Here is a 23411-nt window from a genome sequence, read left to right on the forward strand (position 1 = left end):
CTCCAAGAGCATCACAACATGAAAACTACAATTAAGTATCATGCTGTGACCACGGCGGCTCAGACATGAACCTACCGTTAAAAGAAGAAGATATATATATATACATATATATATATATACATATATATATATACATATATATATATATATACATATATATATATATACATATATATATATATATATATATATATATATAATATATATTATATATATATATATATATATAATACATGTGTGTGTGTGTGTGTGTGTGTGTGTGTGTGTGTGTGTGTGTGTGTGTGTGTGTGTGTGTGTGTGTGTGTGTGTGTCTGTGTGTGTGTGTGTGTGTGTGTGTGTGTGTGTGTGTGTGTGTGTGTGTGTGTGTGTGTGTTGTGTGTGTATGGTTGTGTGTGTGTGTGTGTGTGTGTGTGTGTGTGTGTGTGTGTGTGTGTGTGTGCGTGTGTGTGTGTGTGTGTGTGTGTGTGTGTGTGTGTGTGTGTGTGTGTGTGTGTGTGTGTGTTATTTATCTGTAGGTATGTATGTGTATAGATGGATAGGTAGATAGACATACAGATAGACAGACCGTCTTATAAACAGATAAAAAGACAGATAGATAGTTATATAGATACACATTACAAGGGAGACATGCACATGGCAGTGCAGGGAGCAGCACACCTGGGGGCTCCGGCGCGGGCGAAGCTAGGCCGCGTGTCGCCAGAGTGACAGGTGAAGGGCGCGGGCGGCCGCCGTTCGCCAAGTTCCGGCTCGGGGCTGTCCTTTGCCGCTCACGTTTACGCCGCCGCGATCGCTAGCGTCTGTTGCGCGTTCAATATTTCTCGAAATGAATAACGTAATTGGCATATTGCTGTTTCATTGTTTTGTTTGTTTGTTTGTTTGTTTCTTATAGATTGTGTTATTAATTTGAATATTAGAAATGATAAGCTTTGGGGTTCGTACATCCCCCGCTTTATATCTGCAGTGTGGCCGAATGTTTTTAGATTAACTCCGAGAGCAGAAATACACGCATCGAATTCCCTGTTAATCGCTTTATTGCATTGGATATCACGTCGCGCGCAGTGTTTCCCCACCACTTATGCGATTAAGAGAGAAAATGTTTTCATTTTATATTTTACGAACAGTAAAGCGGCGTTCGTTTACATGTGTTCATTGTGATGTTCCAAAGGTCCATTTACCAATATTAAACACACACGCATTCATGTATGGGCCGTGACACGCGCTATATTACATCGGCTGTGTATGTCTGGTATTTGGCGAACAGGCGGTACAGTACTCGTGGACATTACGGGCGCATCCATACAGCAGTAGGGCATTATCATGGCATTTTCTAGCGCTGAGCCGTGCATGTGCGTGCGTGCGTGCGTGCGTGCGTGCGTATGTGTGTGTGTGCGTGTGTGTGCGTGTGTGTGTGTGTGTGTGTGTGTGTGTGTGTGTGTGTGTGTGTGTGTGTGTGTGTGTGTGTGTGTGTGTGTGTGTGTGTGTGTGCATCGCATCTCTGGATGTCACGGGAACGAATTATCCGACGCCCTACCACCCAGTACCGGCCGCCCACCATCCTGCCGCCCGCACCCTGCCACTCCGCTACGCACTGCCCCGCCACCCGCCACCCAAGCCCCAAATGTCTGGCGGTTGTTTTCGTGTTTGCTGTGTTGCTAATTGGTTCGATCCCGACGTGGGTGTTGTCTTTCAGGCCCCACGCTGCCGCGCCGGCGAACGGGGTAGGGGTGACAGGGGGAGGGGAAGGGGAGAAGAGGCTTAGACTGATATTTATATTACAGGGTCGATGAGTGAATGGAACCTCTCCTTTTATTTATTTACTTATTAATTCAGTCTTTCATATTTATTTTATTCATTGTTTTTTTTGGCGGCCGCGCGAATTCATGACATCGTGACGTAGCGATGAAAGAGAGGCGGGCAGTGTGAGACATTGCTTAAGGACAATAAGAATGTGAGATAGTGCAGTCTCCTTCGAAATGGCTGACTGAGAGTACGTTCCTGGACGGGGTTTGTTGCTGTGGTTATGCTGCCTCTAAATGCATTGAATAGGTAGACTAGCGAAGAATTTCCTTTTTTTGTTCTTTGTTGTAATTTACGGTGTGATGCATACAGCCCTACTGTTCAGTGGATATATGCTATGGCGCGGCAATATGGAAGATGAAAAAACGGGGAAAAGGGAGTGAAAAGAAGAGAGGGAGAAGGGAGAGAAAATGAGAGAGGGAAAATAGAGAGAAAGGAGAGAGGGAAAAAGAAGAGAAAAAAGAGAGAGGGGAAAAGGAAGAGAAAATTTGAGTCCTTGCCATGCGGAGCGTCGAAGCTCAGGTGGCGCGGCTGTAATCACGACCTTCCTTGCCCCTCCTAAGCCAGTCTTTGGGCTGGCTCGTTACTTCAGGAGCTCAGGGGGAGGGGCGCCGTTCGCTCACTCCCTCCTCTCTTCTTCTGTGTTTGTCGATCTAGCTCTCTCCCTTCATTCTTTCTTTCCTCTCTCCCTCCCTCCCTAACTTCCTTCCTCCCTTCCTTCCTACCTCCTTTCCTCCCTCCCTCCCTCCTTTCCTCCCTCGTTTCATCCCTCCCTCGTTTCATCCCTCCCTACCTGTCTCTCTACCTACGTACCGACCTACCTATCTATCTATCTAACTCCCCCCTCCTTCCTTTCCCTACCTAACTTCCTCCCTCCTTCCTTCCCTACCTAACTTCCTCCCTCCTTCCTTCCTTACCTAACTACCTCCCATCCTTCCTTCACTACCTCTCTGCCCCTCCCTCTCCTCTTCCTCTTTCTCACCCTTCCTTCCACCCTCCCCCGCCCTCCCTTCGAGCCGTGGGCGCAGGTGCTTTCGAGCGAGCCCCCCGACCCGAGGCCCCGTCATGGATCTTGGATTAGGGCGCCTCCCTCACCGAGCGTTTGGCATTGAGACCGCGTTGTGTTGCAATTTGCCTTGATAATCGCCTTCCTTCTCTCTCGGCCTCGCTTTGCCGCGTCTGCCAGCCTCGGTCCGCATGTTAACGCCGGGTTTCTTGGCGTTCGTGGCCGCCAGGTGACCGCAGTCATTTTGCTTTTACCCTTCTCTTCTTTTCTTTTCTTTTCTTTCCTTTTCTTTCCTTTTGCCTTGTTCCGTCTTCCGTATCTGGTGTCCTTCGTTTGATTCTACTTTCGTCTTAATTTCTGATTTTATTCTCCAATATTTGTCATCTCTCTCTATCCTTTGCATTTGCTTGTCATTTTCCATTCTTCCCACTGGTTCTGTCTCATTCCCTCCCTTTCTTCTTTCCTTCCCCTCCCTTCTCCTTTTTCGATTCATCACTGTATCACTTTCACTTCCATCCTTCTCTCCCTCTGCATTCCCCCTTTCTCTCCCTCCCCATTCCTTCCTCTCCTTCTCCAATCCCTCCTTCTCCCCCTCTCTATTCCCTCCTCCTCTCCCCCCCCCCCCCCGCATTTCTTATTTCCGCACCTTTCCCTCCCTCCCTCCGTCCACTCCTCGCAGCAACCTCCCTTTATCATTCGTCGGCTCCGGGGCCTTAGTGTTATGGCCCCAGTGCGGTGCGGGGTTTGGGGTCGACTTTTACGGAGGGGGGGTAGTGCAGGGGGAAATGGGGGGGTAAGTGGGGGTGGATCGTGGTGATGATGATGATGATGATGAGGGTGGTGGTGATTTTGGTGGTGGTGATGCCCTGGTTTATCCTTTTGGTGCAAAGCGTTTTGGTTGGCTTCTGGGGATGGTTTAGGTCTGTTTGTGTTGGGCTTTGTGTATTACGTACTCGGCGCTGTCTCTGCTTTATGAGCCGAGACAGCACCTATTATTATGATTATTATAATAATTATTATTATTGCTATAATCATTATGATAATGATGATAATATTGATAATAATAATAATAATTATATATATATATATATATATATATATATATATATATATATATATATATATGTGTGTGTGTGTGTGTGTGTGTGTGTGTGTGTGTGTGTGTGTGTGTGTGTGTGTGTGTGTGTGTGTGTGTGTACGCGTGTGCGTGTGTGGGTGCGTGTGTGTATGTATGTCTGCCTGTCTTTCTGTTTGTCTGTCTGTCTCTGTCTATCTATATGTCTGTCTGTCTGAATATGTGTGTATGTGTAACAGCATCGCAATGCTGGTCGAGCTCCTCTCTGTCATCACTGGCTCTTTGAAGATTCGCGCCACGCCCGGGCAGCGCCTCCCGCCCCGCGCCCGCCAGGAAGCGCCGGTCAAGTGGAAAGGTGGAAAGTCCCGCTTGAGCCGTGCGCCGAGGCCGAGGTCGCCCGTGGCTTGGCTTGTTGTTGCCCCGAGCATGCGGGCAAGGGACCTCGAGTGGCAGAGGAGGATACGGGATGTAAGCCATGACCTCGTTCGGATAATTAGTCATCCTTCTTATGCTGTTCGGAATATCCCTGTAACTCCGTGTGATTTTCCGCTCTGCACCTTTGGCGTGGATTTATATCCGTATATAAATATATTCTTGCTCTCCCTTTCTCTCTTTCTTCTTTTTATGTGTTTACTCATTTTGCTTCTTACGTGTTTGAGAATCTTTTTCTTTTTTAATAATTTTCTCCATCTTGCGTGGTTGCTTTTGAAAAATCCCATTCGCTTGGTCATCATTTTCCTCCCTTTTAATTATCGTTTCTCCGCATTGTTTCGCGGCGATCCGCTTTGCCACCGACCGACACACGCAATCGAGCAATATCGGTCTCTGCAGATTATCAGCGTATTATCTTGTCGCGTGACCGATTGATTTACTGATAAGCGCAGCCATTGCCTTTGCGAGGGATGTGAAAAGGGTTCTGTTGATAATGGATGCACCGAGATATTGGAGGATGGAACGGCGACGGGAAGGATGGGGATGTGGGTATGGGTTGGATTGGAATCGGTGGCTGTGTAGATGGGAGGATATGTGGGTGGGTGTGGATAGGGAGAGAGGGAGAGGGAGAGCATGAAGTGTGTGTGTGTGTGTGTGTGTGTGTGTGTGTGTGCATGGGCGTGCGTGTGTGCTTGTATATTTGGAGTGGGCTGTGTGTATGGGTGTGGGTGTTGAATGCCACACACGGGAATGTGAGGGAGGACGAATGTGCTCCGCTTAAGCTCTCGCGCGATACACACGCGTGTTCGGGAGCGATTTGCAATTTTAAAAAGGGCTCTGCCTGCGCCAAAGATTGATGGCGGTAAATGATGATGATGAGGTTGGTAAAAACAATGATAATAGTAGTAATAGAGATAATGATAACATCAATATCTGTCATTAACATTATCATTAATTATCATTGTTATTTTTATTGTTATCATCATTATTATTATTATTGTTATTATCGTTATTATTATTATTATTATTATTATTATTATTTTATTATTATTATTACTATTGTTGTTATTATTATTATTATTATTATTATTATTATTATTATTATTATTATTATTTTATTATTTTGATGATAATGATCATTTTCACTTGTTCTACTATTTTTTTGATATTACAATTATTATTATCAATGCCAATGACGTACTGCCATTTTGCAAAACCAGTAACAGTCCTTCTCAGCATCATTACTATTATTACTACCACCACAATTGATGTCACTAGTAAGCCTAATAATGCTTCGTTAAGATTAACATGGACAGCGAACATAAGTTTCAATTTTTAACGAGATGAAACCGAGAATGATTGAGACCCGAACGTTGCGAGCGGACACTAGTCGCGCGAACTTGTGAATTGATGATGATCATGATGATGGCGATCGACAAACGGCCTAAGATGATTGAGGTGGTGCTTATAGGGCTAGGTGGCAGGGGGGGGGGTCTTAGGAGGGCACCGATCATAGGACTTGATGTGGTGTTTTTTTATGGTTATTTGTGGTGTTGTTGGCAATAATTTCATCACTATGATACTATTTTTACTATGTCTTCATTCTTGCTATTATATTTGTCTTCTTTGTGATCGTAGGTCTTATCATTATGATGTATTGTTTTTGCTGTTGCTGTAAATGCTGTTGTCAGTGTGAGTATAAATGACACAACACTAGTATTTCTACATTATCCAACAGTAACGGTAAGTACGTCTTCATGGCACCGATACTCTCTAATCGTGTATAACCTTCCCTTCCCAGCATCAGTAAAGGACACAACACACGAACTCAGTGCCTTACATTAGGGGTCACGTGTACGTTATCTGGTGTTGAGTGCTGCCTCCCCCCCCCTCCCTCTTCGTTGCCCCCCCCCCCCCCCACCGCTACACCTCCACAAGTGATAACGATAATAATCCTTGTGGCACTCCATGTTCGAGTGCCACATTGGTTCATGAGATCGCTTGCTGTTGTTGTTGTTTTCAATTTTCAATTTTCTTCTTTTCCAAAACGTCAATGTTTGAACGAACGGTTCTTGGTATAATGATAATATTGATAAGGATAATGATAATGATAAGAGTGATGATGATAATGATATTGATAATAATTATGTTGATGATAATAATTATTAATATGATAATAATAATAATAATGTTAATAATAATAATGATAATAGTAATAATGATAATAATGATTATTATTATTATTGTCATTTTTATTATTATTGTTTTTATTGGTATTGTTAATGCTAATTAGTAGTAGTAGTAGTTCCACCACCACCACCACCACCACCACCACCAATATTATCGTTATTGTTTTTGTTTATATTATTGTTGTCGTCATTATACCATTACCATCATTATTATTTTTTTTTTTATTATTATTTTTTTTATTATTATCATTAGTATTGTCATTTGTTGTAGTTGTTTTACCAGTGAATCGTATCACTGTTGATTTCTTGCATCACCTTCGGTCGCTGTCCTTATCTGGTGTTGATTTATGTCCGGATATCGAGACGACCCTAACTTTTCTTTTCCGTTAATGAATGTCAGTAAAATAAGCCAGAGTGACGATATAGGTCTATTGTAGTTTGATTTCTGTCTGTATTTATATTCGGAAATTTTGGGACATTTGTGTTTGCGAACTGATTGTGACATTTCTTCTCTGAGTGAAAATTATTTGTCTCGTCAAGGGTAACGTTTACGCACTTTGGAAAGAAGTGGTGTTCAAAGAGGAGTTGCATACTAACAATTTCGGAACTTTCTCTTTCTCTCTCCTTCGTCATCTCCCTCTCCCTCTTCCCCTCCCCTTTCCCGCCCCCCCTTCCCCTCCTTCTCTTTCTTCCTCCCTCCCCCGTCACCCTCTCTCTCTCCGCTCAGCCTGTTACAAAACCTCTGTGATATCCAGTGTAATTCCCCGCGACTTTTGTAGCACCTTTGTGAATCCAGTGCATGTTTGCGCGTGGATAATGGGTGTGGGTTGATATATGAAGTTTTTAAGAATGTGACATCAGGTGGAAAGGTTTGCCGGGAAGGTTTTAAGGGCCAAGGAATAGGGATCTGCTTTGTAGGATCAAAAGTGAATTTAGAAGTTAACAAACGAGCGCCAAGATGATCGAGTTGTTTAGTGTAGTCCTTTATTTACCACCCAGGTATACTGCACAAAAGTTGGCAGGCTTTGTACTTTGTATTTAGGAGCCATAAATGAGTGAACAGATGGCCGAAGGAGGAGAGGACAGGAATAGAACGAGGGACATAGGAAGCTGGAACTCATTAAAAGAGGAAACAGGTGGTGGCGATGAGGCTTTGGTTGGCTGGTATCACGCTTATGTTTTCCGAGGTATGACTGAGAAGTTGCGTAGCTTTGTGGTGGGCCAGTGTGGAACTGTAGTGCAATGACGATGATATGAACTGGTAGTGGAAGTGGTGGAGGTGTGCGCGCGAGTGGAGGAAAGAGAGAGAGAGGGAGAGAGGGGGGCCAGCAGCTCGGCGAGACGAGGGACGGCGAGTCGTGGTGAGTCCCCTCACTCGTGGCTTGGTGTGCGTGAGGGACGGAGCCCAGTCGTGAGCCTCAGCATTCCCCTCACCGCCGCTCACGCAAGAGGGGATTATTCGTGCTCACAGCGAGTCCCGTGCGCGGGCTGCGTTTCCCGAAGGACCTCTCCTTTCGGTGAAGGCGGATCCACCTGCAATCTGTGTCGTACGTTGTGCCGTGTGATTCCCGTTGGTGCGAGAGTATAAATACGGTGCCCGCGTGACACCACTAGGCCCCTTGAGCTGGTGGTAAAGTAACGGGGGATAAAAAAACTGTGTGAGGACTTGTGCCAAGGTGTGCAACGAGGTGGGGATGGGAGGGGCGGGGCAGAGGGGCGCTACGGCGGTCGGCCCAGTAGTGCCGCCACTCTAGTTATTCTGGAGGATACCTCGGGCCGCCGCGCTTGTAAGGCGATACGGCCATACTTACCTGGGGAGCTGGCTTTGTAGACTTAGTCTAGAGGAGGACGCATTCCGACGCCCTCCTCCGGGGACTCGAAAGTTTGCCTTCTCGAGAGAGAGGGGCGCTTGGGCTATGTGAAGAACGTCAACACTTGTTTGTGACCCTGACGTGTGGGTATTGAGTAGAAGGAACTAATTTGTCATGTGACGGACGAAATTCTTGAATTTGAATAAGTCGTGCTGACCTAGTGCCACAAGAAGAGTAGAGCGCGTGCCATAGTCAGCGCCTGTCGCAGGTGCCAAGGTCCAGGCCGCCAGCACGTGTTCATGAAAATGCATCAAGGCCGAGACCAATGACAGGAACGCAAATAGCCGTGGCCCAAAGAGCCTATTATATGCGCCGCCACCGCAGCTTCCCGGAGCGCCGTGTGACCCAGTGCCCGGGTACCTGTTGCAGCAGGCGCTCCACCACCTCGTCGCCATATGGTTGGGTGGGTAGGCTCCTGGGTGCGAGGCAGCCTGCTTTCCGAGGTCCTCGAGGGTCCAGCGTTTCGGGGTCCGTGTGGTGCTCGTCCCCGTGGTGACCCCGGCGAAGTATCTTCTTGTGGAGCTTGGAGGTCGTGGCAAGCAATTTGCTAGTGTATCCACGGGGAGAACAAGCTGCTGTAGAGTTTGTGACTTGGCATTTGTATCCAGTATTGCTTGTATGTAATGCGCTGAAGAATGTTTCCGTCCACAAAATATTCGAGAAGTGTTTATTGAACTGTGTGTTTATGTTGTTGCGGGAATGTATGCGTGGGTATGGTTATGTGTATATGCATTCCTGTGTAAGTGTAATTAAGCTGGCAAGTCGTATGTGGATGCGTATTCTGGGTATGAAGAGATAACATTCAGTTGCAGGTGAAGTTCTATCTTTCAGTATCATTCTCTCTCTCTCCCTCCTTCTCTCTCTCCCATCTTCTCTCCCTCCCGCCCCCACCCCTTCCCCATGCCTCTCTCCGTCGTTGAAACCATTTAGCGTCTTCGTGTATTGTCAGCATCGTGTTTGCAGCAAGCTGTTCCAAGGCTACAACCTGCGCGGTGTTTTTGCGGGCGTGCGCGTAGTTTGCCAGGTAACTGTCACTCCTTTGCTGTTAGTGGACTTAATGCATCTGCAAGTCGCGGGGGTCTTCACGACGTTGCCAGTTCTCTACATTTATTTTCACGGTTCCACCTTGCTGTTAGGGGGCGTCTCTGCCTATTAGTAGAGTGTCTACGCCTCCGCCCCAATTGTGGGTTGAAGTCCTGGGCTGACTGCGACGTGGTTCCGTGGCCTCATGTCGCCCCATAGGCCACGGCGCGAGTAGGCTAGCTAGGGTTGCCTCTACTCTTGCGTTTCATATTTGCGGTGTGAATGGCGTGTCTTCATGGGAGAAATGGACGTGTAGATATTAAGTTGCAGGCTGTCAGCGACGCATATTTGTCATTTTGTTCAGCCGGAGCGTTGATGATATTAAATTTGTATCGGCCCACATACCCTGGCGCTGACGCCATGATGTCGGTAGTATCGATGCGGGTAAAACCTTCGAAAGAGACCGTGGCCGGATTGGGGGGGGGGGGGGTGCTCCGAACACCTGTCTCGGCACTCGTCTGGGTAGGGTATGGGGGGTCCTGCTGCGGGCCTGTGGGAGGGAGAGGGGGAAGGGGAGTGTCGTGTACACATTCGAGGTGGTGGTCAGCTGTGCAAGGGAGGGATGGGTATTAGGGAGGGGGGTGTCGCGTGTTGTGTCTGCGCCAGCTGGGTAGATGGTGGCGGAGTGCCAGGTGGAGTTGTGGCGGAAGGGGGGGGGGTGTGTTTGGGGGGAAGTGATATGTGAGGAAATGGAGGGGAAGAAAAGAGAAGGGAGAGAAGAAAGGCAAATGGGGGATTTTGCAAAAAGAAGATACCAACGTACAAACCGAAGAAAAAGAAGCGGAGGGAGGAGTATGACAGGAAGACAAAGTGCAGGCGACAGCTACGTCGTGGGGGTTGGAGGGGCACAGATATGAGGCAGATGAGAGAGGAAATAGGAAGAGATAATGATAGATAGGAAGGGAGAGACAGATATAGCAGGTAGATGCAGGACTCTGATATCCTCGCCTCTCGACGACGTTCCGGTCGGAGGCATGCGGAGATGAAGCGAGTCGTGAATTATTAATAAATTAAAAAAGCGAAAAGGCGGTTCCGGGGAGGACGGGCGTGACTGGCGGGGCCAGCGCCGACGTTGCCCGGGCGGGCGGAGCCTTTGAGACGCGGCGCCCGTCTTGCAGGACGCCCGGCTTATGCATGGCGGGTTTATGCTGAGTTATGAATGACTGGCACATCCCGTGGTACAGTGGAAGAAGTGCGTGACGCATAGCAAATACAGCGCAGAAACGCATGAGCAACGCATGTCAAGTTACAGAGAGTAAAGGGGTGGATGTCGAAGTTAGGGTAATAAGCGAACGGCGCAGTTTGAGCTATTTCTAAGGTTGCGCATTCGAAGTTGTTGCTGAGTAACGGATGAGCTCCGCAGTTTGAGTTGTCGCTTTGTAATGGATGAAAGGCGCTTTCTAGTTTTTTACACAATAATTAGTCGGTGATTCATTCAGAGTTATTGCTGAATAATAGATACGCGACTCATTATAGGCAAATGCTTTGTATTGAATGCGGATCCTGAGTTCCTACTGAGTATACGAGTGGCGCTTTCTGAGTGGCGCAGTGCAATCTGCAACTCAGGAAGCTGGTGTGACTCATCCTCAGCATGGTTGTGATACGGACGACCAGTGCCTTGTAACATATTTCACTACAGAAATGTTACCAGCTTTCTTCTCCCGACTTGCTCTGAGTGATGTCAGGCTTAAGTGCACGAGAACTGTACTTCCTATGTTTAGCCACGACTTATCATCTCCCCAACTATGTTTTCGTTCTTGAGACGAGATAACGGGGCCTATATCATGGCGGGTACTCAAGTCGTGGCATGTGAGCATCAGAAAAAGGGAGAAAGCGATAGAGAGGAAGAGGAGGGAAGGAGGAAAGAAAGAGAATAAAATAGAGCAGAAGAAAGAGACGGCGGCAGAGACAGACGGTCAAACAGATAGAATGAGAAACAGGCAGACGGACAGGCAAATAAGAAAGAGACAGAGAGAGAGAGAGTGAGACCTTTAAGATGTATACTAACAGTTTTGTATGAGCGATCGCTATATATCCCAGTCTGCATATGGCATCTCCTCCGCGCCGGTCCCACTCGAACCCCTCCAGGAACCTAATCGAAAGTGAACCTAATAAACTCTCTTCTTGGTTGAAAGGCAGGTAGCGATTCCTAGATAGATTTCCTGGATGCGGACGTTGCTGAGCTGTTGTGCTGATGGGGCATGCCGATTAAAATGTTTTAACCTCTTACCTGCTGAGTGGCGGGGTGAGTAGGGAAAGTGGGGGGCGGGGGGAGGGGAGAGGTGGGGGGACAGTCTCTCGTCTTTGTTTTTCGCTGGGAAAGAGGGGTGTGAGCTTAATAACAATTGTTGGGATTAATTTTATGGATCTCTCTCTCTCTCTGCCTCTCTCTCTCTCTCTCTCTCTCTCTCTCTCTCTCTCTCTCTCTCTCTCTCTCTGCCTCTCTCTCTCTCTCTCTCTGCCTCTCTCTCTCCTCTCCCCTCCTCTCTCTCTCTCTCTCCCTCTCTCTCTCTCTCTCTCCCCTCCCCTCCCCTCCCCTCCCTCCCTCTAACCCCCCTCCCTCTCCCCCCTCCCTCCCTCCCTCCCCCCTCCTCTCCTCTTCTCTCTCTCTCTTTCTCTTCTCTCCCCTTCTCTCTCTTCTTTTCTCTTTCTCTCTCTCCTCCTCCCTCCCATCTCACTCTCTCTCTCTTACCTTTTCTCTCTCTCCCTCCCTCTCCCTCTCCCTCTCCCTCCTCCATCTTCTCTCCTCTCTATCTGTCTGTTTATCTATCTCTGCGCGTATGTGTGTATGTGCATGTATGTCCTAAGAGGCTGATTAAGGAGTCTCATTACAACAATTATAATGCTGAAAGACAAGGTTACAGCCGGCTGCTGTGTGCAACGACTTTCTTGCAAGAGAACGGGATGGCCAGTGTTGCATGTTGCATTAACTTCACTTGTTCTTTGAGGTCGATTTAAAAGAGAGAGGGAGAGGGAGAGAGAGAGAGAGAGAGAGAGAGAGAGAGAGAGAGAGAGAGAGAGAGAGAGAGAGAGAGAGAGAGAGAAAGAGAAGGAGTGAGAGAGAGAAAGAGTGAGAGAGAGAGAGAGAGAGAAAGAGTGAGAGAGAGAGAGAGAGAGAGAGAGAGAGAGAGAGAGAGAGAGAGAGAGAGAGAGAGAGAGAAAGAGTGACAGAGAGAGAGAGAGAGAGAGAGGGAAGGAGAGGGAGAGAGAGCAGAGGGGGTAAGGGGTGATGGTCGTTCTAGTAGCATCCCCATCTACTTTGTATCCGTGTTTTTTTTTTTCCAAGCAGTGGCGAACGTGCAACCTGAGCCAGACCGTCTGTGACCATCTGCTCCTACTTGTCTAACATCCCCGGCCTCTCCCTGAGACAACACCTGACTCCCTTTCCCCATCTATATTCTACTTCTTCCTGTTTGCTGTTATCCCCTCTTTCTTTGATTTTTTTTTCTCCCGGGTGCCTATAGAAATGTATTTTTCCATCCTCTCCATTTTATTTTAATAATTTATCTTTTCTTTCGTTTTGCCTGTTTTTTTTTTCTCTCTCTCTCCCAAGTAAAGGGGTGAGGGTCTGTGTTTGGCATTCCTGTTATCTTTGCACTTGACCTTGAGTGCCTGACCTGTGTGGGGGTTGCTTGCACTCGTCTACAGGTTTTGGTGCAGGTATCTTGATATTTCCATCCTCGAGGTCGTCTTCTTCTTCTTCTGTTTGTCTGTTTTTTTTTTTTCATTTTCCATATATTCTCTTTTTCTCGTTCACTTTTATTCGTATTTTTTGTGTCCCCATTTTACGTCTTTCCCTCGCCGCTTCCCCCTCGACGCCGCCTCAGCGTTGGCCACTCGCCACGATTTATATCTTTCAGAAACAATTACACTTTCCCCCGCCCTTCTCCCTATCCCCTTTCCTTTCTCTCTCTCTCTCTCTCTCTCTCTCTCTCTCTCTCTCTCTCTCTCTCTCTCTCTCTCTCTCTCTCTCTCTCTCTCTCTCTCTCTCTCTCTCTCTCTCATATCTTCTTCCACTTCCTTCCCCACTCTCTTTCGGTCTTTCTTCATTTCATCCGTCTTCCTCATCTGCTCTCTTCCTCACCATGGTTCTTCCCTATATTTTCTCTCTTCTCGCCTCTCTCCTCTCCCTCCCTTCGTCTCTCTCCTCTCCCCTCTCCCTCCCCTCGTCTCTCTCCTCTCCCTCCCCTCCAAGCTCCTCTCTTCTTACTCTTCTCTCTCTTTCATTCCTCTTCGCACCTCTCCCAGCCAGGGAGATTCAACGAGAAGAGAAGACAGGAGAAAAAAAACAGTAGGGTGTTTCTGATGAGTGTAGTACAGAGGATGGTGGCAGGGGATGCCGTCACTATCAGTAGGAGAGAAGCTGAGAAGGAGAATGGGGAAAAGTAGAAATAGAAAGAGAGGGGGGCAGACACAGGGAGAGAGCGGGTAGAGATAGAGCGGGATAGGGACAGGGGACATGACAGGAGAGGGAGAGGGAGAGAGATAGGATGTGACTGAGTTTATAACCATTAGTATTTGGGTGGGCCTGGAAAAATGACGGTCGGAATTAGGTCACCAGGAAGGCCTAAGGGAGCGGATGTGACCTGGCCAAGGTCTTTCCGAGAGTTAGGGAATGGAAGAGTGACGTAGAAAAGGGGTCTTTGGGAATGCCTGTGTAGAATAGGAAATTTTCATGACCGTAAACCTCATTGACAGAGGACCGGGAGTATTCGTGAAGGCCTGGAAAATAGAATGGACAGGAAAATAAACGATGATGAAGTTAAGCCAAAATAGAAAGGAGAAAAAAAATAAACGATATTTAGATTAAACGGGAATAGAAGGTAGAGGAAAATCATAGACGTCAATATACTTAAGCGGAAATACAAAAAAAGAAAAGAAAGAAGATACTGAAATTAAACAGGAATAGAAGATAGAGGAAAGTAAACGTCAACAAATAGAAGAGAGAAAAAAGGAAACCATAACAAACTTAAATAAACGACATTAAAGTTAAACCAGACTGAAAACAAGCCTTTCGCGAAGAATAGAGCCAGGCGACGTAAAACAAGGCCTCCGAGAGAGAGGAGAGAGAGACAGAGGAGGGGGAAAGGGGGGGGGAGAGGTCATAGGGAGTTCTAACAAGGTTTCAAGACGACGGGAAAGTTGAGGCGGAGTTCCTTCAGTCGGAGGGAAATCCTGGGTCGCCCGCGGGTGTCCTGAGGGACGGCACCGAGGCCAAGGAGCTTGATGGGTGCGCGGGAGACGGCCAGCATCACAACGACATGCTAATGGGCGGGGAGATGGATGGGTCGGCTGGTCTTAGTCGTTCTTAATTTGATCACCATTATTTATTTGTGTTTGTGTGTACTATATGAAAATATACGTGCGCATACGCCAACGCAAACGGGCGTATTTGCGTCTGTCTTTCTCTCCTTTTCGTCTCCCCCCCCCCCCCTCTCTCTCTCTCTCTCTCTCTCTCTCTCTCTCTCTCTCTCTCTCTTCTCTCCTCTCTCTCTTCCTCTTTCTCTCTCCTCTCTCCTCTCCCTCTCTCTTCTCTCCCCTCTTCTCTCTCTCTCTCTCTCTCTCTCTCTCTCTCTCTCTCTCTCTCTCTCTCTCTCTCTCTCCCTCTCCCTCTCCCCCCTCCCCTCCCCCCCTCTCTCTCTCTCTCTTCCTCTCTCTCTCCTCTCTCTCTCTCTCTTCTCTTTCTCCCTCTCCCCCCTCTCTCTCTCCCTCTATCTATCTATCTACTTCTCTCTCTCTCCCTCTCTCCTTCTCTTTGTGTGCTGTGTGGTGCAGCGGTAGTGATCTCGTCTAGCAATCTTGCTGACCTGCGTTCAAATCCCTTGCCGCCAGTGGATGGTAACCCCGGCCATTCCTTGCACACAGAGGGTCATTTAGAAGCAAAATGAAACAGACAGTATGTCACACCAAGAATATCCATTGTAATAAATGGAATCAAACCAAACCTTCTATAACCTTCTAACCTCTCTCTTTCTCTCTCTCTCTCCCTCTCTCTCTTTATCCCTTTCTCTCTCTCTCTCTCTCTCTCTCTCTCTCTCTCTCTCTCTCTCTCTCTCTCTCTCTCTCTCTCTCTCTCTCTCTCTCTCTCTCTCTCTCTCTCTCTCTCTGTGCCTCCACTGTTAGGTTCTTCAGGTTATATAAAGCATTGATGTTAAAATACACAAAACTCTAGGCTTATAGATTGAGAGAGAGGCTGTAATGCGAACGTCATTGCGAGACCAGAAGTGCCGTTTTCCGGTCGATTTATTCTCTAAATGTGATTAGATATGAAGGGTAAAATAGACGTGAAGGCAACGGCATAAATTAAGGCAGTTAGGGTTGTCAAGTCTCTCCCTTCCAGCCGGTCTCCATTACACCCTCTCACCCGCTTGGCTCAAGAACACGGCCACAGGTGTTTAGGCAGCGCATCTTGACACAGGTGTTCGCCACCCGCACTGGGAAAGGACCCGTGCTAAGGCAGTTTTAATTCGACGCACCATTAATCGGAGATTCATGCAAATGAATCCAGTCTGATATTGATAGGTAGATATAGATATTGATTTAGATACATAGATGAATAGATATAAGTATAGATATATAGACAGTAAAGATAAGAAAGTCGACGACTAGGCCCATAAAGATGACAGCAAGGCTTCGGGAGGCAGCAGGTGATAGAAGGGCGCGTGAGTCCCGGGAACCACCTGCGTGTTCGTGGGTCACTGGCGCCATCTACGTTCGTGACTCTTAATTGCAGATTCAACGATCTCAGAAGAGGGTCACCTGTCTTAGGGGAGGGAAGGGAAGAGGGAGGAAGAGGAGGGGGGAGAAGGAGAAGAGAAAATACATAATAGCAGTTGTAACAGTAGTAGTCGGTCCAGGCAATTGCCGGCTGTAAATGTAGATTGTAATGATTGTGAGGAAGCGACAGTATTTCGAGGAAAACGTGCAAACACACACACACACACACACACACACACACACACACACACACACACACACACACCACACACACACACACACACACACACAGTGAGAGTGAGAGTGAAAGTGAAAATGAGAGTGAGAGTGACAGAGAGACTGAGAGACAGGGTATGGAGGAAATAGTGGACGGATGAAGCCCAGTCGACACACCTCACCGGCGGAACCTTAGAGGCAGTACACGTGGTGTGCTCTTTTTTTCATTACGACCACACCTGTCACCATCGCTCCTCACCTGGACGCTAACATTGGTTTTCACTAGAGGCGTTCGGGCTGAGGGAAGGAGGCTGGGGAGAGGGAGAGAGAGACGAGGGTGGAGGGAGGGGGAGACGGAGAGAGATAGAGAAGAAGCGAAGAGGAAAAGGAAGAAATGGGAAGGGAAAGAGAAAAAAAAAATTATTGTTATAAAGCATTGTATCAAAGATAGCCAGCGGCATGTTAAGGGATGGAGAAGAAAGCGAAGATAAGGGATTGAGTGGGATAGAAATGATAGAAAGAGAAAGAGAGACAGAATGAAAGAAAGAGGTGGAGTGAGAAACACAGAGAGGGAATTCTGGCTCTATCGACCCAGAGCAAAACTGAAAGGCCATGCCAAAGGGTGTTATGCACGTAACATAAATATCGTGAGGCAGGTAACGACTGGCCTATGGCCTACCTCTTCCTCCTCATCCCCTGCCCTTCCCCTCGCCCTTCCCCTCCCCCTTCCTCTTCCCCTTCCCTTCGTACGGAATCAATAGAGGATGTTCTCCGCAGAGTGTGTAGGCCACGGCTTCTGCAAAAATAACGCGATGAAGTATGCACATTTGCCCTCCGATGCACTCCCGTTTCGCGACCCGCCCAGATACACCCGGCGCCCGGGAGGAGCTCACGGTTCTCCCTCCCCTCCCCCCTTCCTTTCTCCCTCTGCGTCTTATTCCTCAAACTCTTCCTCCTCCTTCTCCTCCTCCTCCTCCTCCTCCTCCTCCTCCTCCTCCTCCTCCTCCTCCTCCTCCTCCTCCCCTCCTCCTCCTCCTCCCCCCTCCTCCTCCTCCCCCTCCCCCTACTCCCCCCCTCCCCTTCCCCACCCCCTCCTCCTCTTCCTCTTCCTCTTCCTTCTCCTCCTCCTCCTCCTCCCTTCCTCCTCTTCCTACTCCTCCTTCTCGTCTTCCTCCTCCTCCTCCTCCTCCTCCTCCTCCTCCTCCTCCTCCCTCCTCCTCCTCCCCTCCTCCTCCTTCCTTTCTCTACTTTTCCCCTTCTCTTCCTCTAGTTCCCCTTCCCCCTCTTCCCGTCTTCTCTCCTTCTCCCCCCCCCAACCACGTAAACAAGTGCAGTGTCATTTCCTTGTTAAACAACGCGAGCGCACACGTGCATGTGAAAGTCACTTGATAATTTCATGCTTAGTGATTTGACGGAGCATTTTGCGTTATAGTTTGGCTATTTGAGGGTAAATGCAAAATCTTTCCTTTATTGTAGATAGCTAAACATCTAGATATGTGTATTTGTGTTGTATATTTTATGTAATATATTATATTTAAAATATATATAATATATATATATATTATATATATATATATATATATATATATATAATATTAATTATAAAATATTATATATTTATATGTATGTATTGTGTGTTTATTATATATATATATGATATATAATATATATATATATATTATAATATATGTATGTATGTTTTGATGGGTGTGTGTGTTGTGTGTTATAATATATATATATATATATATATATATATATATATATATATATATATGATTATTAATATATGTATATATATATATATATATATATATATATATATATTATATTATATATTATATTTATTTATGAATATCACTTTATATATTACTATATTTATTTTTCTGTATAATACTCTTAATGGTCTCTAAATTTGAGTATCTGTTCATACATAATGATCTTCATTCTCAGAGTGGCTCTTCACATTTCTTTGAGCTCTTCAGTGACACAGAGCTGGGGAAGCTTCTGATGAAATAAATCTTATTATTTTTTTACTTTTCCCTTCATAAGAACTTTTAATTTTCTCCAAGATTTTTGTATTCATTTTCCAATGTCAAGAACACTCCCGGGTGCCAGTTTTTAATTATCGTAACTCTCACCATTCCTACTTATTCGGCTTCCCTTTCTTCTGGTGCGTCACCTTCGACCACGCCCTCACTCTCAGACTCATCCTCGCCCACGCCTCACTCTCAGACTCATCCTCGTTCTCACCTTATCCTCGCTTTTACTCTCTCCCTTGTTCTCAGCCTCATCCTCGCCCACGCCCTCACCCCCTTACCCCCGTCTTCCACACCTTCGTTGACATCCTAACACTCGCTCTCGCCCGTACCCTCGCTTCCCCCTCTTCCTCGCCCCCCCCCCTCTCATCCTCATTCTCGCCCACGCTCCCTCCCTCCCATTCATGTTCTCAACGTAACCCTCGCACACTCCCTCGCTTTCACCCTCATCCTCCCCTACATTTTCTCGCTATCATTCTCATCCTCGTCTACGCCCTATGTTTCACCCTTGCTCTCAGCCTCACCCTCGCCCACACCCTTGCTTTACACCCCCACTCTCGCTCACACCCTCTCTTTCTCACTCTCCCGTCGTCTCATCCCGTGTTCTTCCTCAGGTACAGTCAGGGAAATCTAATTCCATCCTCCATCCTGGGAGCTTACGTTCGTCCCTCCCCGTGTGCCGCCGTAGGACTTGCTTACAGTAGCTCTCGGTTTTTCGTAATTTGTTTCATTTCCTTCTTCCTCTTATTTAATTTTTCCGTCTTTTTTTTCGTGTTTCTTTTATTTCCACCTTCGACTTTACCTCTCAGTATCGGCCACATTCCTGTCTTCTATGTCGACTTGCCTTCTCTGTTGCTTTACTGTTAACCCAGTTTGCCTTTCTTGACGTACGCGGCATTCTCTTGCCTATCTCTATCTCGTTTGCCCCCCCCCCCTCCCCGTCTTACCTTATTCTTACCTTATTCTTACCTTCCCACAGCTTGCCCTCTCTCCTGACACCTCTCTTTCCCTTCCCCCCATTTCCCCCGCCCCTTCCACCTTATCGCCCTCTCATCTTGCTTTATCCCCCCTTCCCCCTTCCAGCTCCACCTTGCCTTACTCCCACTTTGCCTTCGTCTTACCTGTCCTTCCCTCTTTTTCTCCTTCCCCACCTTGCCTTACTCCCACCTTTTCTACATCCCTGTCTTAACTATCCTCTCACCTTGCCTTCCTCCTCGACTCCCTCTCCTCCCACCCTCTCCCACCTCTCCTCCCCTCGTCTTCCTTTCCTCCCACCTCTCCTCCTCTCGTCTTCCCTTCCTCCCACCTTGCCCTCCTTTCGTTCCCTCTCCTCCCGCCTCGCCTTCCTCCCACCTTTCCTCGCTCTCCTTACCCTGCTCGAATTGGCCCGCGTGTCTTGCGCAGGTTATCACGACCAGTTTACAAGGTCAATATCTCCTCTCTTTGGACCTCTCCACCGCCTGAACGGCCGACCCTTGTACGGAGCTTGTCTTGTCCTTTCTGCTTCTGCTCTTCCGCTGTTCTTTCGTTTCTTGTTCTTGCTGTATCGATCTTGTTTTCTCTTTATATCCTTCCAGGTTTCCCACTTTCTTTTTCTCTTTATCTTCCTGCGCTTCCTCTTCCTCTTCTTCCTCTTCCTTCTCTTTAACCTATGTTTCCCCCTCCTCCTCCTTATCCCTTCCTCCTCTTCTTCCTCATTTTCCATCTCCTGTTCTTCCTTTTCCTCCTCCTGTTCCTCCTTCTCCTCCTCCTCCTCCTCTTCTCCCCTCTTCTCATTCTAATTCTCATTCTCATTCTCATTCTCTCCTCATTCTCCTCCTCTCTCCTCTCCCCTCCTCCTCCTCCTCCCTCCTCCTCTCCTCCTCCTTCCTCTTCTCCTCCTCTCTTCTATTCTCACTCCTCCTTCTCATTCTCCTTCTCATTCTCTCTCCTTCCCCCCCTCCTCGGCTACTCATTCCATCTCTCGGCATCTCTCCCCCAATTCCCCCTCCTCCCCCCGCCATCCCCTCCTGCTCTCTACCTCTGTCCCGGACGCCACTGGCGTCACTCCATATCCTACGTGACATTATCAACCCTGCCCAATTAACCCGAGGCGCACCGCCATTCCGTGCATTTCATGGGGTAAAAGGTGGCTCGCCTGAGGCTGTCATAAGAGCTAGCCATCAATAAACGGTGCAGCGCATTTCGTTGCATTCTCATCAGAATGAGTTAAGATAGTAATGTAAGCTAGTGGATTAATGAGCTGACAAATAATGAAGGCTAAGCTAAAGAAATGAGCTGGAGTGTTCTGCAATCAGCAAGATTGAATATTGAATGGTGAACAGAGATTTTGCAGGTCCGTGTTGTAACGATGAGGCTAGGGAAAGGAGGGTCGGAGGGTCCCTACGAGATCGAGATTGACAATGTAGGGGGTCGTTCTTGCAAGTATGTGTTGTGGCGTGGCGATGATCGCAGCTCAAGGGGGCGCGCGGGAAGGACGGAAGGGCATTGCTGGAAGCGTATCCTGTTTATGGGGTCCTTTGGAGGTGACTAAGAATATGTAGATTGGAGCGTTGCTCACTAAGTATTTAACGGACTATTTTGCTCGAACCGTCTGACTGGGCTGGAGTATCACCCGGTAGCGCCCCGTTCCTATCAAAAAAAAGAAAATAAAATCGTTGAAGATATCGCAAAAATATATCAAAAGCAAAAGACTTTATAGCTTCTATAAATAACTCGCTTCCCTCTTCCACTCTTTGCCCGAGGTATTCATTTCCGCCTTGGTTTTACCTCAACAGCGGGACGAGGAAGGATCTGTGACATTTAGCTTCTCGATAACTTATTTAAGTTAGGGGCTGTGTATGACTTACGGCGTTGTGTATAAGCAATAGCGTTGTGTGTAATTTATGGTGCTGTGTATAACTTATAGTGTAGTGTAGACGTTAGATCGGCTTGGGAATTTTAATTTACCGTCGCTGGGGGGAAGAAGGAAGTGACTTTAATAATCAGACGAATCCTTCATTCAGTATCCAAGTAGACGTAAATGCGGCGTAAATCAAAGTGTTGAGAAATCATTAGGCTGGTTAAACTTCAGAGGATGTCACATCGAGCCTCAATAACAGGGCCTCTGAGCAGGGGGCCAAACCCCTTAGGGTCTGTGGGACGCGGTAATAGCTCCTGGGCGGCCGTACCTAGGATATACAGGATGATAAAATTATTAGTTTTCGTTCGTGTTTTCTCGATAATTCTCGTGTTTGCAAATGGTTAAGAACGCATATATTGTGGGGACGTTGTCATTAAAATGTGAAAGGAGAGCGAGTGTGTCTATAGGTTGTATCTCTCTTTAGTTTTATCTATTTCAGTCATTATTTTTTGCCGCTCTTGTTTTTTTTTCTGATTTTGTAGGATTGATAGTTTCCAAGGCAAGTGACAATAGGGGAATTGCGATAGTAGATTTAGAATGTAGGCTGTGTGTACTTTTTGTCTCGCGGGATACTTGAGGATCTCTCTCTCTCTCTCTCTCTCTCTCTCTCTCTCTCTCTCTCTCTCTCTCTCTCTCTCTCTCTCTCTCTCTCTCTCTCTCTCTCTCTCTCTCTCTCTCGCTTTCGCTCTCTTTCACAGTTATTATGTATTTTATGTAACATTAAAGCTTCATTAATATATGTAATTTATATATATATATCGCATATGTATGCATATAAAAATCATTTATTGATTTGCATATTTAGTTGTTCGCATATGGAAGAGGGAAAGGTCAGTGAAGCGCAACCGGTTGCCAGCCTCGTCCTCCCTTCGCCGGGCGCAATGATGCGGGCGCAGTCGATCGTTCGCAGAAGTCATATTGTGCATACCACCGTGGCCGGCATCTAGCTTGCCTTGGCTTCGTTTTCGGATACATGGATACATATTTTACGTGTTCGCGTCGCTCCGGGAGCCACGTGTCAATATCCATGCGGGGCCACGTGCCACCTGCTTACCGTGTGCTCATTGCCGTGCGTCACGTGATTCCGGTTGGATGGCTGGTGGGTGGGCGGCGGTGCTTGTTGCCTGGTTGGTGCATGGGGCCCTCAGGTGCGCCTGGTGCCTGCTGAACGGTGCCACAGTGGTGCCAGGTCGTAGGGCTATGTTCTGCCGTCTTTTGGCGCCGTCTTCCCCAGCCTCGTGCACTTAGTCACTACTTTCTCTCACTCTCTCTCTCTCTCTCTCTCTCTCTCTCTCTCTCTCTATATATATATATATATATATATGCATATATATATATATGCATATGTATATGTATATATATGTATATGTATATATATGTATATGTATATATTCTTCTTTTTAACGGTAGGTTCATGTCTGAGCCGCCGTGGTCACAGCATGATACTCAATTGCAGTTTTCACGTTGTGATGCTCTTGGAGTGAGTACGTGGTAGGGTCCCCAGTTCCTTTCCACGGAGAGTGCCGGTGGTACCTTTTAGGTAATCATTCTCTCTATTTATCCGGGCTTGGGACCAGCACTGACTTTGGGCTGGTTTGGCCACCCAATGGCTAGGTAGGCAATCGAGGTGAAGTTCCTTGCCCAAGGGAACAACGCGCCGGCCGGTGACTCGAACCCTCGAACTCAGATTGCCGTCGTGGCAGTCTTGAGTCCGACGCTCTAACCATTCGGTCACCGCGGCCTTGGCGATCATGGGCTTCCATGATTTTTCTTGGCAATTTAGAGCGGTGGTTTGCCATTGCCTTCCGCCCGTTTTTTTTTTTTTTTTTTTTTTTTTTTTTTTTTTTTTTTTTTTTTTTTTTTTTTTATCGAGTCACCATCTCCATTTACCCGGCACTGACTTGGGCTATATGTATATATATGTATATGTATATATATGTATGTATATATATATATATATATATATATATATGTATATATGTATATATATGTATATATATGTTATATATATATATATATATATATATATATATATATATATATATATATATAAATATATATGGATTTCCTTTCCATCTCTCTTTTTT

At 46.9% G+C, this 23411-nt stretch overlaps 1 protein-coding gene across 3 annotated transcripts in view; it reads left to right on the forward strand.

Moving 5' to 3' along the window:
- The first annotated feature begins 7808 nt into the window (after positions 1–7808).
- Positions 7809–23411, forward strand: part of LOC119581069 (oxysterol-binding protein-related protein 8-like) — a 79017-nt gene continuing 63414 nt past the window's right edge. The window contains exon 1 of one of the 3 annotated variants that reach the window (XM_037929382.1): positions 7809–8046. The gene's annotated coding sequence lies outside the window, so the exon portion shown is untranslated. The remainder of the gene's footprint in view (positions 8047–23411) is intronic. The other 2 variants (XM_037929381.1, XM_037929383.1) reach the window with 2 other exon arrangements.

This window comes from Penaeus monodon, chromosome 14, assembly GCF_015228065.2.
Source record: "Penaeus monodon isolate SGIC_2016 chromosome 14, NSTDA_Pmon_1, whole genome shotgun sequence".
Taxonomy (NCBI): Eukaryota; Metazoa; Arthropoda; class Malacostraca; order Decapoda; family Penaeidae; genus Penaeus; species Penaeus monodon.